Source organism: Haliotis cracherodii, unplaced genomic scaffold (assembly GCF_022045235.1).
Source record: "Haliotis cracherodii isolate W230 unplaced genomic scaffold, xgHalCrac1.p SCAF_6, whole genome shotgun sequence".
Lineage (NCBI taxonomy): Eukaryota > Metazoa > Mollusca > Gastropoda > Lepetellida > Haliotidae > Haliotis > Haliotis cracherodii.
Window position 1 is genome coordinate 52908736 of NW_027266319.1, and position 15737 is coordinate 52924472.

Here is a 15737-nt window from a genome sequence, read left to right on the forward strand (position 1 = left end):
TATATATATATATATATGTTTTATGTTCCCATGGAAGCAATCATGATATAATGAGATGTCTACAGTCCTCTTAGAAAGAATCGTGACATAAACGGCTTATGTCCTCATGGAAACAATCATGATATAAATGTCTTATGTCCTCATGGAAACAATCATGATGTAAATGTCTACGGTCCTCTTGGAAAGAATCGTGACACAAACGGCTAATGTCCTCATGGAAACAATCATGATATCAATGTCTTATGTCCTCATGGAAACAATCATGATGTAAATGTCTACGGTCCTCTTGGAAAGAATCGTGACATAAACGGCTTATGTCCTCATGGAAACACTCATGATATAAATGTCTACGGTCCTCATGGAAACAATCATGATATAATTGTCTTATGTCTTCATGGAAACAATCATGATATAAATGTCTTATGTCCTCATGGAAACAATCATGATACACACATCGTATATCATGGTATATATTTCTATGTCAGTTTGCTGAAATCATGATATGAATACCTATATAACCTTGCAAGATATATTGCCGATGAACCCATTTGAAATCCTGAAGTACATGTATATCTGATCCCATATTAACAGCTAATGTCCTAACATTTAACTAAACGTTGTCACTAGATTGTGTTAAACATTAGCTGTTGTGAGACATCACTTTATGACCCCAAAACCCGACCGAAATATTTGATATAATACCGTATTCGACGTAATAAGCGCCCAGGGCACTCTCAAAATAAGAAATAGGGGGCTCATATTAGAATATAAGTTTGGTGAGAAAAGAAAAGAGAGTCGAAAAGATCGTAAATTTCGTGGTTTATGCTGACAGCCTGAAATTATACAGAAGAAAGACTGTGCGTATTATACACTACAGATATATTTTGCAGAATTTAATTGCCCATAATTAAGGGTGCACATAACACACGAGTGCGTAATATACACGAATAAATAAGTCTTGTGTACAATGATCAATTGGAAGGGATGTTAATTGGGATTGTTCACTAGCCAATATAAACTGGGCGGCAAAAGAAAGTATAGGTCAAGTTCCATGATCGATAAAAAACTAACAAGAAGAGGTTTTGTTGCGAATTATAATATAATCTAGGGAGGGGTAACAAATGATTGATCAACCACAGTTTGAAAGAAAATGTGAAATCACAGGTAAGCTAAACAATGGTGGGGTAAGAAATATCATTTTCAAATGTTGTCTGAAATGTCACCAAAAAATTGCCAGACACACAACAAGTTCATTGTCGACACAGTTGCATTCAATAGCGTGTATGACCTCCAGCTGCCTCAATGCAAGCTGTGATTCGCCGCCTCATCGATGACGTCAGTTTTCTGATCACGTGGACTGGAATCCGTTGCCCCTCGTCTCTCAGGGCCTGCTGCAATTCTAATCTATTGTCGGGAGGCTGTCTGTCAAGATGGTCCCACAGATGTTCAATAGGATTCATATCGGGTGAGTGGGCAGGCCAGGGCAAAACGTCAACGTTCTGCTGGTTTAGAAAGTTCCGAGTCAGACTTGCAGTATGGGGTCTGGCATTGTCGTGTTGAAACAATGGCCCTTGCTGTTGGTTTTGTAAGAACGGAAGCACAGCTGGCTACAATACTTGATCTCTGTACTGCACAGCGTTCAGGTTTCCCTGTATAATCACCAAGTCAGTCTTCTGATCTCCACAAATACCGCCCCACACCATGACACCTCCCCCGCCGAAAGGATGGACCTCTCGAATACTCGCCGGAGCCAAACGTTCCCCTCTTTGTCGATAAACTCTTCTCTGACGTCATTTCGGAACAAGTTAAACCGACTTTAATCAACAGCACTCGAACCTGCCTCGCCCATCGCAGTCTCAGGCGTAGATGTTGAGCAGTCAGTACCATTCCTCGGATTCGTTGTACTGTACGTTGGCTAATGGGATGCTCCAACGCTGTTGCTGCCGTCGCCGTCGCCGTATCGAATCTGTTTCGCAGGTGAATGAGCCGTATCTGACCGTCTTCCAGTGGTGTTGTCACTCGGGGTCGTCCGGTTATAGGCCTGTCCTGTGTCCTCCCTGTCTGCCTGTACCGTTGAATCAGCCTAGCTACTGTCAATGGTGTACAACCAAACCTTCTGGCAATTTGGACCTGTGTTGCCCCCATTTCGGCCATACCGATGGCTCTCTCTCTGCTCCTGTGACAGTCGTGGAATTTCTTTTGTGTGCTTTCATCACGCGTGGTTATACCCTCGCAGACGAACGCATTTATACAGCTAACATGCACGTGCAGTTTATGCCATAGGCGGGAAACCTGTTTCACCATTTTTTGGTCACCGCACGAGCGCCGTCAAAGGTGGCGCGTTCGGGTGAGGTGTTTTTTATACCTGTTCTGGGCAGTCATATTCCCAGTACCCACTTTCCAATACCTATCGCTGTTTTTAGGAAAATTACAAATTGACAACCTATACTTTTTTTTGCCGCTAGTTTATTAGCAAATATTGCCGTGGGCGCTTATTAGGACGGGGCGCTTGAATACGGTAAATGTATCGAGTCTTACCCCGCGGACTACTAAGGTAATTTTAACAAAGTCACACAACCATAAATATCACTAAAACAGGACCGCAGTATGTAATTTTGTTCACCATGTTCATTTTCCATCCATTACGCCATGATGCATCACCACATCCCCAGAACACATGATGAAGATGAGGACTCATGTTTTCCTAATGTACATATGATTGAAACTAATGACAAATGCCAGAAAAAACAATTCAATATACTCCACATTTGTCACTCGCAAAACGTCCCAAAACTTGGAAGACAAGTTATATTAGATAATATGTCTGCCGTCTCTTCCCAAACTGATTTATTACATATTATATCCACTCCATGGATCCTGGTAACATTAGAAGGCTGTCAACGAGAGCTCCAAATGGACGATGGTCTATATTCATATGGATGTGCTGCTGATGCGGGCAGAAAAGGGAGCTTGGTATTGGATCAGCCAGAGACTCTGCTAGACGATGCCGGCAGGGATTGGGCTTAAATAACACTTCTCTGCCAAGTCGACATTAATAAGCGACATGATGAGTCACGTGTGTCAGTGGATCTAATAACCTGGCTGTCAGAACGATACAGGAACACCAAGTCCTTTCCGGTTATTGGATTTGTCAGAAGAATTTGTCCGACCTGAAATATATGTATTTATTATCACGGATTGGAGTTGCTTCACCGTGTCTATTGTCACCATAGAAATTGCTTCATATTTCCACAGATCTGTTGTCTGATACTTCAATCTCCGTGTAGAACCCTCGTCTTTTTGTTGCTATTGGATTGGATTCTTTACACATATCACATGATGTCTTCGAGGTTCATTAAACTGTCTGGTGTATTTTGGTGTTGGAATCTTGGTGGTGTTGGGTGATTTGGAATGAAATGTCAAAGAGTTATGATTTCGCAATAAACTTTTCCTGGCAAAGCTATGCTCAAAAAAGAAAATAACGAAACGTGAACGCTTCCTTGACGATCGGAATAAACAATTATTGATATGGTATGTACATGTACAAGCTTTTGTTTGTTGTTTAACGCCGCACTCAGCAACATTCCAGCTATATAACAGAGGTCTTGCTTCACTGCCTGTCAAAATACCCCGACGGCGTTGCTCATAACATCAATCACTGGATTGTCTGCTATTGTCCTCTGATTTGTTGATTTTCCCTTACATTTTTCTCACAGTATTATTCTGTCATAGCAGTGTATTTTCCTGAAAAAACGTTATCCATTGCTGTAGCAACATACTTAACAAATATTCATCGAAACAAAGGACTTATATATTGACAAATATGATGACTGATGCAAAATGTTCCTTGTTTGACCTGTACCATGGTTTGAGGTAAGATTCTCTTTCTACGGAGATTTTAAAGAGCATCATACGATTTTTGCTCAAAGGATCAAGGTTACAACATTCAAGGCCTCAGCAGAGTTTGGCAGGCATATGTAGGACTTTTCCAAATTCAATGCCTCAGTGACCAAAATTATGTCCGATGCAATTATCTACTTTGACTTATACCTTAACGTTTCATAGGTTCCCGTGTTTGTTCAGGTGAACAATTGACTTGCCTTTGCATGTGTTTGTGACGGGATTCGCTGGTGAAGCAGGATACACTCACCTTTAGACAAACATTATATTTGATAGTGATTCATAAACACATGCTTATGATAAAGTCGGAATCGTACAATGGACTCTGCTTTTAGCAGAGATTTTTATGATTATGGAAATGGTTCTCGAAGCTGTCATTATCTCGTAACAACGCCAGGACCTCGACTGGAAAGTTAGACCACAAGAGCAGACCCTAAGAAACTTCCCTAACAAATTTGGATGAACTGTCCATGAGAGGTGAGGTGAAATGGGGTTTAACGTCGCGGCCAAGATTATTGCACTTATATAGCGAAGTGCATGCACGTGTGTGTGTGTGTGTGGCTGCTTGTACTAGTCCGGACTGATGCCGATTTATAGTGCTAGCTCACTTAGATACCATGCCGCAGTTTAACATGAATACCCAACTCAGACACAGTATACTGACTCCGAGCCGACTAGTCCTTGTTTTAGCCCCTTAATGCCGATCGAGCGCCAGACAGGGTAACAACAAGTACCATCTTTAACATCTTTTGGTATGACGCGGCCGGGGATCGAACCTCGGACCTTCCGCTCTGCGGGCGGACGCTCTACCTCTAGACCACGGATGCTGTCCTGTCCATAAGAAACTCTTAAGAGCTTGAATAAAATTTGCTGGGATTGCCAATCAGCTCAAGCTTGTCCCCTTTAAGGCCCACGTTGTAATTATTGCAGCTCGTAGACGCGGACTCAAAATGGTACCAAGACCATGTAGCATAGTTCTTTGAGGAACAATAGCTTCAGATGAAATCCCAGGACCTACACCATCAAGGTATGGATTTTGTGGAGAAGTGCCGTTAACGAGCTGCTCTAGACGGTAACTGCAAGTACGTGCCATACTATCTTGTTGTGTGTCCCAGAGCAGCTGTTGCCTGATGACACTGTGCACCCACCTGTGTTATACAACCCTGTACACGTGAAGACTTGCTTAAATAGGTCGCCACTGGGAACATACCGTTATATTGCCCTACTTAACACAGTCTAACAGAGGAAAGTCAGGCTTTTGCCTGTGAAGGGGGCCAACGGAATGTTAGTGTTTGTTGGAGGGATCTTAAGGTGGCAGGCTGGTCGTAATCAGTTCTTAAAAGACAGCATCAATGCCGACGAAGTGGCACCTTTTGAAGAACCTAGCTAAAAAAAGTTGCTTTTCTTCCTATAGGCTTCAACACCTGGTGACTTCATTTTGATTTTACAGTGACTCGTGAGCCAAGCATATTTGCTTTCACTGACATTCATTTCTTGTGACAGCGATATAAATACGAATCGTCCTAAGGTATTGACTTAAGGTTGGGTGAATGTTGTTTAACGCCGCATTCAACAAAAATTCAGTCATATCACGACAACCTGTCTTGTTTACATATTATTTTCTGGTGGTAGCGATACAAATATGAATCGTCCAGAGGTATTGACGTTTGGTAGGATGAACTTTGTTTATCGCCGCATTCAACAATAATTCAGCCATATAACGACAGCCTGTCTTGTTTTCATATGTGACAGCAATATAAAAATGAAGCGTCCAAAGGTGTTGAAGCTAAGTTGGGTGGATATTGTTTAACGCCACATTCAACAATTATTCAGCTGTATCACAACAGTGTGTAAATAATGTAAAGTCTGTAAAGTGAGACCCGTGAGTAGAACCTTGAGTGAGTGAGTGAGTGAATATGGTTTTACGCCGCGCTTAGCAATATTCCAGCAATATCACGGCGGGGAACACCAGAAATGGGCTTCACACATTGTACCCATGTCGGGAATCGAACCCGGGTCTTCGGCGTGACGAGCGAACGCTTTAACCACTAGGCTACCCGACCGCCCCGTAGAACCTTGAGCATCGATCCACATCTTTAAGGCACGATGCCAGGCAATCAGCGCAGCACTGAGCTCAACCACCGAGCCCATTCTTCCCCAGATCCTCACAGGAACCCAGAGTAGTGACGCCATCAACTTAACGCGTGGAATGAGTGAGGGAGTCGTGTTTAACGCCGCTTTTAACAGTATTCCAGTTATATCACGGCGTGTCAGCTCAATGTGGGAGGAAAGCCCGAAGTGATGCAGGTCTCAGACGTTTACCACTTCGGTGAAACCCACGAGAACGGAAACATAATCGGGGCGAACCGTGGTTCGAACCCACAATCATAGGTTTCTGGCGTGTCCAAGGGACGTAACTCAGACAACTGGGCCACACGTGTCCCCACTAAACGAGTACTTGTATTATATTAATTCTTGTACATGATACAACCAAACTAAACAAATATGACCTGCACATTGTTTGTAAGGACGCCAATGTCAATGTTCAATGTAAAGATGCGAATGCTTCACACGTGGTTGGGATTGGGTTATTCATCTTGCTGAATAAAAGATTAAAATAAAATACTGACTTGTATATTCCTGTATAAAACATTTGTTCAATTATATAAAAAGAATTGACTGACTGTATAACAAAAACAAGCTAATTTGAATTTGATTTAATTTAATTTGATTACAATCTTTAGATCGTTATCTGATGGTGAAGCCACTTCTAAAGCACGAGAGGTAAACTGAGATGTTAGTTTCGAAACTGTGAATTCAAAGTGAATCTGGCATCAAACCAGTGGTCGATAATTCGAGCATCGATTTAAGCGGGATAAAGAAAAACGCTAATGCAATCAATTGTTGCGGTAGCACGTTTCCTGTGACATTTCGATGGCGCTGCTACCATCAACAAAACATTCTCGCGATGGGATCATATTTCTTCCCCTTGATGATTAACCCTGAAAGTGTCTTTCTTTTAAAGGAACCGAACTTCCTCACGTTCAGTCAAATCAATCTGCTCCCTCTCCAGAACTAAATCGTCCATCTCTCTGACTCCGCGTAACTGAAGATGATGCTCGTCCACAGCAGGAGACCCGGCTCCTAGAACATCATGCTCTCCACAATATCGCCCTGCATCTGTGGCTGGATAATTAAGTGGGATTTGTTCCATCTCTGGTGGCAGTAATGGGGAGTACCTGTTATCTGATCCCCAAAACGTGAGGAATATTCTACTTGCTGAGTACTGTTAGGTGTTTCGTTAACAGCCTCCCATGCTGTCGAGGTGCCAGGGGAAATGATTGTCTTTGGGACCGACCAGGAGATTATTTTAAGGGATATGAGAATGAGGGGAGGAGGGGATAGGTTGTGAAAATGTTTATGCCAGAAATACCATATTGCAAAAAAATCACCGCTCAACGAAAAAAACAACAATAGCAAAAAAACAACAAAAAACTTTAGACGGACACACTGGATGTTATGAGGAATTGGGGAAAGAACACAGAGAATAAAGTCTGTATTTTCCACTGACAAAATATGAAAAGATTTGATTTATTACAGATATCTAGCCCCCAGCCACCACCCCCACACACCTAAGATCATGCAATGGTCGTCCTTGATCCGGGGGCATGGACGGCCCCAGTCGTCTAAGGCGCCGCGATTCGAAGTGCAGAGTTGCGTCCCTTGGGCACGCCAGAAACCTTTGATTGTGGATTCGAATCCCGGTTCGCCCCGATTATGTTTCTAGGTTTGTCAGCGCCGGACCCGTTGGTTTCACCGAAGTGGTAAACATCTGAGACCTGCATCTCTTCGGGCTTTCCTCCCACATTAAGCTGACACGCCGTGTTATAACTTGAATTCTGACTAGTGTTAAACGCAGCGTTAAACCCAACTCACTCATCGTCCATGATACAAACAATTTTCTCGGACATTTTGACAGCACGAGAGGCTGTGAGCAGACTCCCTATTTTATTGGTAATGAGTAGCCGTTGACTGTATCTGATTGGCGGGGGAAAAAAGCCCCCATGTTTGAATCAGAAGGTTGTCGAGACTGAAATAGAACTTGACAGGTCCCCAATGGTGCAGTAAGGACATCACATTTGCATCCGCTTTTCACGATTGGCAAGGGCATTTCAAAGTCATGCAGCCTTACGAAGTTCATTGAAAGGCTTGGGAGACAAGATGGAGGGCTTACATTGATCGTGGTTCTAATTCACCGAACGTTCGACAACAAAATATGTACAGCATTGAATATTACGGCGAAAGTAGACCTACTCACACACAGAAAGAGTGCCGAGCCGTTGTTGTTGCTGGCTGTGAGTGTGAGTGGGTGAGTTGGGTTTAACGCCGCTTTTAACAGTATTACAGTTATATCACGGCGTGTCTGCTTAATGTAGGAGGAAATCCCGAAGTGATGCAGGTCTCCGACGTTTACCACTTCGGTGAAACCCACGAGCACGGGTATAGTGCTGACAAACCTAGAAACATAATCGGGGCGAACCGGGATTCGAACCCACAATCATAGGTTTCTGGCGTGCCCAAGGGACGCAACTCTGCAGAGCTAATCGCGGGGCCCCCTGCAGGCTGTGCATTACCCGTATAACGACATGACTACAGACCAGCGACATTATAAAACATTAATCCGTACGGGTAGAGGCAGACAGACACACGCACGCACGCACGTAGCTATATACGTACAATAATTTAGATCGTGAGGTTAAACTCATTTTCACCTCACCCAGCGGGCACGGTTGTCTAATGCGCCACAAAACGCTATGCAGACTTGCGAACCTCGTGCACACTAGAAACCAATGACTGTGGGTTCGGATTCCGGTTCGCTCCGAATATGTTTTTAGATTTGTCAGCGCCATACCCGCGTTCGTTGGTTTCACCGAAGCGGTAAACGTCCAAGACCTACATCACTTCGGGCTTTCCTCCCACATAAAGCTGATAATGGAATAATGTTAAAAGCGGCGTTAAACCCAAATCACTCTCAACCTCGCCCCTTTCCGTAATCACAAAGAAGACTCGACTGTGAATACTGGAAGAGGGACAACTTGTCCAAATGCCGTAACTCGATCGCGGATGCACACTTTATGCGCGTTAATTGTTCATCTGTATTTAATTTACGTTTGTCTTATATATATGTTTTATCCTTAATATATTCAAAATATACTTGTACACAACTTTTGGAAACTATAGTTCCATCATGGTGACTGTATACAAAAGCAGTGGGGTGCCTGCACTCGAGTCATCATGACTTGCATTGAACTACAAACGATAATTGAATTTGCTATAAATATATGGGAGTGAATTGTGAACTCGAAACCCAAACAGATCAAGGTGTTTGTGTGTGTTTGTTTAACGCCGCACTGAGCAATAGTCCAGCTATATGACGGCGGTCTGTAAATAATCGAGTCTGGACCAGACAATACAGTGATTGATATCATGAGCATCGATTCACGCAATTGGGATCGATGACATGCATCAACGAAGTCAGCGAGCCTGAACACCCGATCCCGTCAGTCGCCTCTTACGACAAGCATCGTCGCCTTTTACGGCAAGCATGGGTTGCTGAAACCTATTCTACCCCGGAATCTTCAAGGGTAACAGATCAAAGAACTAATAACCCTTTATGTTTGTCGAAACACAATTGCTCTTCTTCCTGTTGGGTAAAGTTCCACATTCCAGTCACTTCTTTGGCTGTCGACTGCAGGCGGGGAGGTTTACATCAAGTAACGGACATGTGCAAGCGAGGTCAAATATAGTCCCGACTTACAATGGCGAGTCACTTTAGGGGTCTGTTGTCAGCTGAAATGGCCGATCGTGTCCAGATTGGCACCTATGCTGATCCTCATTGCCAGGTTCAACTATGCTCAATAAATGTTCACGTCACGAAATAACATTTGATAACACAATTTATAATTACCTGAACCACCGCTGAAATAGTTCTTATTCTTGTCTTCTACTTTGAGAATTCAAAAGAAAGACTAGCGCGATTGTGGTTGTCACGAAAAACATGTGTTGCACGTGCGAAATGGACTAAGCGCCAATTGTTTGTTTAACGCCGCACTCTATATGACGCACTCTTGCGGCTATGTGGCGTCGGGAGTATTAGTTTTAATTATATCACGTGTGATATACGGGAAGAAGAAGTTGATGTTATATGTTTGTTGTTTAACGCCGCACTCAGCAATATCCCGGCTATATGACGGCAGTCTGTAAATAATCGAGTCTTGACCAGACAATCCAGTGATTGAAATCATGAGCATCGATACACGCAATTGGGATACGATGACATGCATCAACGAAGTCAGCGAGCCTGACCACCCGATCCCGTTAGTCGCCCTCACGACAAGCATAGTCGCCGAGTTGCAGAAGACCTATTCTAACCCGGATCTTCACGGATTAAACAAACAAACAAACAAACATTTAATCGTATCCCTATTGTGTGGATCGATGGTCATGATGTCACTCATGGAATTGCCAGGTCCAGACTCGTCTACTTACACACCGCCGTCATAGAGCTGGAATATTGTTGAGTGCGGCGTTAAACAAACAAACAAAGCATACCGGATAAAACATTTTATAACGAACTTTACTGCGGCATTCGGAATTCCACTCAGCAGGGCTCGGCATCCGGCGTTCCAAAAGGGGGTTTGCACCCTAATACTCTGACCCGGAATCCCAGTGGAGTCTAGTGCTGTGGCTTGTAAATTATCACTCAACCTGCCTATTAATCATGAGACATGCATATCTCTGACTGAGTTCCAAACTCAAACAGGAAATTAAACACTTTAAACCTCGCCGCAGCGACGGTAATAACAACTGTCAAATCCAATTCGACAACTTCAGATTAGACCAGTATTTACACGATGCTCTAGAAATCCGATATTAGTGATTCCACTGGAGAGGCAACCGAGAAAAAACATTCATCCTGCCAAATAAAACCGGATTTATAATGCTGGGTGGGCAAGATGGCATCTCATCCAATATTGCGCGCTCCTTGACTCAAAGTGCCTGCAAACTCATGTCGTCAACGCGACTTCATCCAATTTGCACGTGCAAATCATGCGATTTGGCGTAATGGAAGCAAAAACGAAGAGGTGGTCATTGTATTTGACACGGTCACATTCTGCACGTGCAAAATGTACGTTTGACCTGAAATAACATGATATGCACGAAATGCTCGAGATTTGACAAGGCCATTCTGAAGATAAGATACAACCTGAGAACAAATTGTCAGCAGGCGTTCATAGGACGAGCCTATTCTTTTTCACGGGGGAGGCGGTATAACGTGAGGTGAAATGGGGTTGAACGTCGCGTCCAAGATTATTACACTTATATAGCGACGTGCATGGTACGTGTGTGTGTGTGTGTGTGTGTGTGTGTGTGTGTGTGTAATGCCGATTTTATAGTGCCGGCCCATTGAGATACCATGTCGTAGTTTAACAGGAATACCCCACTCTGACAGTATACCGACTCCGAGCCGACCAGTTCTTGTTAAAGCCCCTTCATGCCCAGCGCCAGACAGGGTAACAACAAGTACCTTCTTTAAACGTCTTTTGGTAAGTCGCGGCAGGGGATCGAACCCCGGACCTCACGCTTTCCGGGCAGACGCTCTAGATCTACCACGGAGGCGGTCGGCGGTTCAAGGGAATCAGATGGTATCCTCGTGCATTATCGCACATATATTCACATGTATTGATGTGCATAATTGCGTCCCTCAGTCTTACCAGGATCCGATGATTGTAGGTTCGAATCCCGTTTCGCCCTGATTATGATCCTTTATATTTCAGGACCGTCCCCTGTGCTCGTTGACTTCACCAGAATGTAGAAGTCATTTACTCTTGGAGACACCGGTCTTGCAAAAATGTGATGTAAAGTTTACAGGAACAGTTCAACATGTAATACTATTGTTTAACACAACGTATAAACCTATCATGGTGTTGTAACATCTCCCAGACGACCTTTCTTTTGTAGTAAGACCACTCAGCAGGTTTTACAATTGCTCCCTAGGTTTTACAATTGCAATCGTAAAACCTGAGGAGCAATTGTAAAACCTGTCGTGAAATCCCGATTGCTGGATGGCATTTGTAGTTTCTCTAAAATGCACTTGAAAAACCTTTCAAATGAAAATGTCAAGAACAAGACGAAAACTTTATTTCGGCATGTTTACATTTAATTGAGGTTGAATGTGAGGGAAATTGATTTCCCAGCATCGTTAGAAACTGACTGGACCACGTTAACGGGATCTGTGGGTACCGAACAAGTTTCCGCTGGACAATCCATCTTCGGGGCTTTAGCCCAAATAATATCGCTGACCTGGGCCTTCTGTGCGTCGCTGGACCACATGTAAATACGCACAGCTTCGCTTTTGTGCCCTGAAATAGAAAGAAACGATGAAATCACTGCTCATAATTTGAGATCAACGGTTGCTGTTTGTTGTTTTTGTTGTTGGTTGTCTGTTGGTTCTTACTGGTTGTTAATGTTCCCAGTTTTAGTAGTTGAAAAATACTCTAAGCGCTAGTACTTTACACGTTTTTAAATAGATATACATAAATATGGTTATGGTTCTACCAGTGAGTGAGTGAGTATGGTTTTACGCCGCTTTTAGCAATATTCCAGCAATATCACGGCGGGGGACACCACAAATGGGCTTCACACATTGTACCCATGTCGGGAATCAAACCCGGGTCTTCGGCGTGACGAGCGAACGCTTTAACCACTAGGCTACCCGACCGCCCCTATGGTTCTACCAGCAAGAACAGAATTGAATGAGATATCAGTATCAATTAAGCATATGATTTGTTACGTAGGACAATGATTTTGTCCCAGTACTTTGAAAGTGGATACTTGTATCGAATATTGATATACATGTATACTGCTCACCTGTCTGCTCGCATATGGTTTGCTTGTCGACAATGGCTTGGAACAGCCTGGTTGCCGCCATCGCCCTAAGGGAGCGATTCGTTTTTCGACCAACAATACCAGCCCCAGAACAGATCTTTTTCACAGTTGCTTGCAGCACGTTATGCCCAACCGGAACGCTGTGGAACCATCGCTCCGTCGTAGGTTTCTTCAATGGAGTTAGGTAGAACGCATCTCTAGCCTTGAAATACAACGTCTCTGGGCTGAAATTTAAATCATTGTGAGAGTCAAGATAAGGGAAATACACGTTAAGCATTCAAAAAATAAAGTACTATCGTAAATGTCAGGAAACGAGTTTCTCTTTAAATTAAGATTGATCAAATTCGTAATTAGATTTAAAATATCTTATTTTCTTAACTCGCTGCTAAAAATCTCCAAAAAAGTATACTTAAAATGAAATTTATCAAACCATTTACAGCTTTAAAAAGACTTTATACTTACCACAAAGATTTGTACTTTTTGTACAAACGCAAGTAGCACCTCTCGGGATTCTGAGTATTTTCATACGCTCGTACTTTTTTCGGCTTGCTCCTCCTTTGATTCATGCCACCCGGGTTCGTCTTTGACACGTCCTCGGTGTACAGCAGATAACGACGGCCGTCTGAATCTGAATGTGGACCGTTGATCTGGGGATTATGGAACATGCGAAGATTCCGATGATCCTGGCCTCCACGAGGGGCAAAGTACAACCCTACAACAAAAAACTCATTTGTATCGATACAGAGTATTTTTTTAAACACCAGGGCCCTCTTTCACAAAGCGAACTTAGCGCTAATTTGATCGTAAGTCCATGTTAATGTATGAACGTAACGATCAACTTACAGCTAAGATGGCTTTGTGAAAGAGGGTCCAGCATGCATTGCACAAAGCACTGTTAGCGTTACCATCTCTTAGCCATCTGAATAACATGGGCTACGATCATCTTAGTGCTAAGGGAAGTTTGTGCAAAATGCTGCCTGTACCATTTGGTTCATAGAAATCATTTATTAGGTGATTTGAGAGAAATGGACGAAATTGAAGATGTTTTCAGTGTCTATTCCGTAAAAGTTTAACATTCGAACACCAAGCTGTACACCATTTAAGAAATTTGTCTAGTTCAAATTTATACATTTTTGAAAACCTGTATCTAATCTTACCAGTAAGATAGATCATTGTGTCGAGTAGCTGCTGTGGCCCTTTGTCTCCCAGCGCCCCACTTGCCCAAAGCTGATTTTCTTCCTAATAAGTGATAATTTCTGTAGGGCGACGACAGCTTGCCCCTAGACCTTCCGTAGATCTCTCCTTCATTGCCGCATCGAGTGCTGAACGGGCTTCTTTAAACTCGTCATCTTCAAATAATTTGTGAAAAGAACCTGCATTCTTCAAGATAGAGGCAAAGACAGCAAACATCCCAAGTAAGGTCGCAGATGGGTAATTTGTTCGGTCCTGTTTACGAGCTTCAAAGAAGAAGAATTTCAAAGCTGTGTTTAAAGTCTTGGCACTCATTTCGACTAAAGATTCTGTCAAACAACTTTGTGACAAGGACAAATTGTCAACAAGAGAACGTTGCTTCCTCTTCTCTTGTCATCTTTTCAGGACACCAAAAACCCAATCGTTTTTAATTCTCGTTCGCTCCGAAATTTTGTTCCGCAGTAACTTCATCATCTGACAAAGGGTCACCAAAACGGAAACAAAAGTCATTCTCATCCTTTTGTGCAGAATTTTCATCAATTAACTTACTTTGAGTAAGGAAAATATCGTCATCGTCATCGTCAGGCATCCTCTCTTGTGAACAGTCAACGACACAATGCCATGTGGTACGACGTACGCGGTTCTTTCTGCACGTACAGTCCTCTTCTGCACGTGCAGTCCGCGCAGCGGCCCGCGATAACAACTGTTATAAAAGCGTGTCTCGTTATACCGCGCTTATTTTCGACCCGTATACCGCGTAAATATAAGCTCCAAAAATGACATAGATTAATGGATAGCGGTTTATAAGTTGGACAAACCATTCCACCTCAGGAATGGTATGATTGTATAACCGGGTAGGCACAGAAAAGCCGAGGTTGAATGGTTTCTCCATTACATAAACACGTTACGGTGTAGCTAAAGTTTAGAGTTAATTTATCTTCAGAATGTATTGATCTTTGAAAAGTCTGAAAAGTCTGCTTGTTTTGTTAAATGTGAACTGAAAACATCGTGTTTTATCGACCGGAAGTCAGCTATCACAAACAAAACAGGAGTAGGCTTAATAGACAGCGAAGATTGAAATTGGACATTATTACAGTGTGATGAAGAGGATGAAAATGGATGGTTACGATCCGTTACGCAAACTGTCTCCTGATATTACCCGTTAACTACATTTTTCCAATCGAGAGTGAAACCCGGCACGGCTGTAACAATATTATCTCTGCAGCCTAGGGAATATATGATGCTAGCAACTGCTATAGATGCGGAGTGCACAGGGGACATTGGGATTCGGGGGCACGTAAGTCAGGAGGCACGACTCGGCGTTGAATAGCGCTGTACTCAGTCCCTTAGTCGCATGTTGAGTATGTTATTTGATGTGGTCGCGCTCCAAGATTCTTCAAAGTGGTAAACATGTACGAACTGACATGCTTCGAACCTCCCCTTCCAACGTTTGTTTGTGTGTTGTTTAACGCCGCATTCGGCAATATTCCAACAATATGAGGCGGTCAGTAAATAATCTAGTCTGGACCAGGCAAACCAGTGATTAACATCATGAGCATCGTGTGTGAGTGAGTGAGTTTAGTTTTACGCCGCTTTTAGCAATATTCCAGCAATATCACGGCGGGGGACACCAGAAATGGGCTTCACGCATTGTACCCATGTCGGGAATCGAACCCGGGTCTTCGGCATGACGAGCG

At 43.2% G+C, this 15737-nt stretch overlaps 1 pseudogene; it reads right to left on the minus strand.

Annotated features, from left to right (window-relative positions):
* Positions 1-6919: 6919 nt before the first annotated feature.
* LOC139446491 (uncharacterized protein KIAA1958-like) lies at positions 6920-14629 on the minus strand (annotated as a pseudogene).
* Between the last annotated feature and the right edge of the window lie 1108 nt (positions 14630-15737).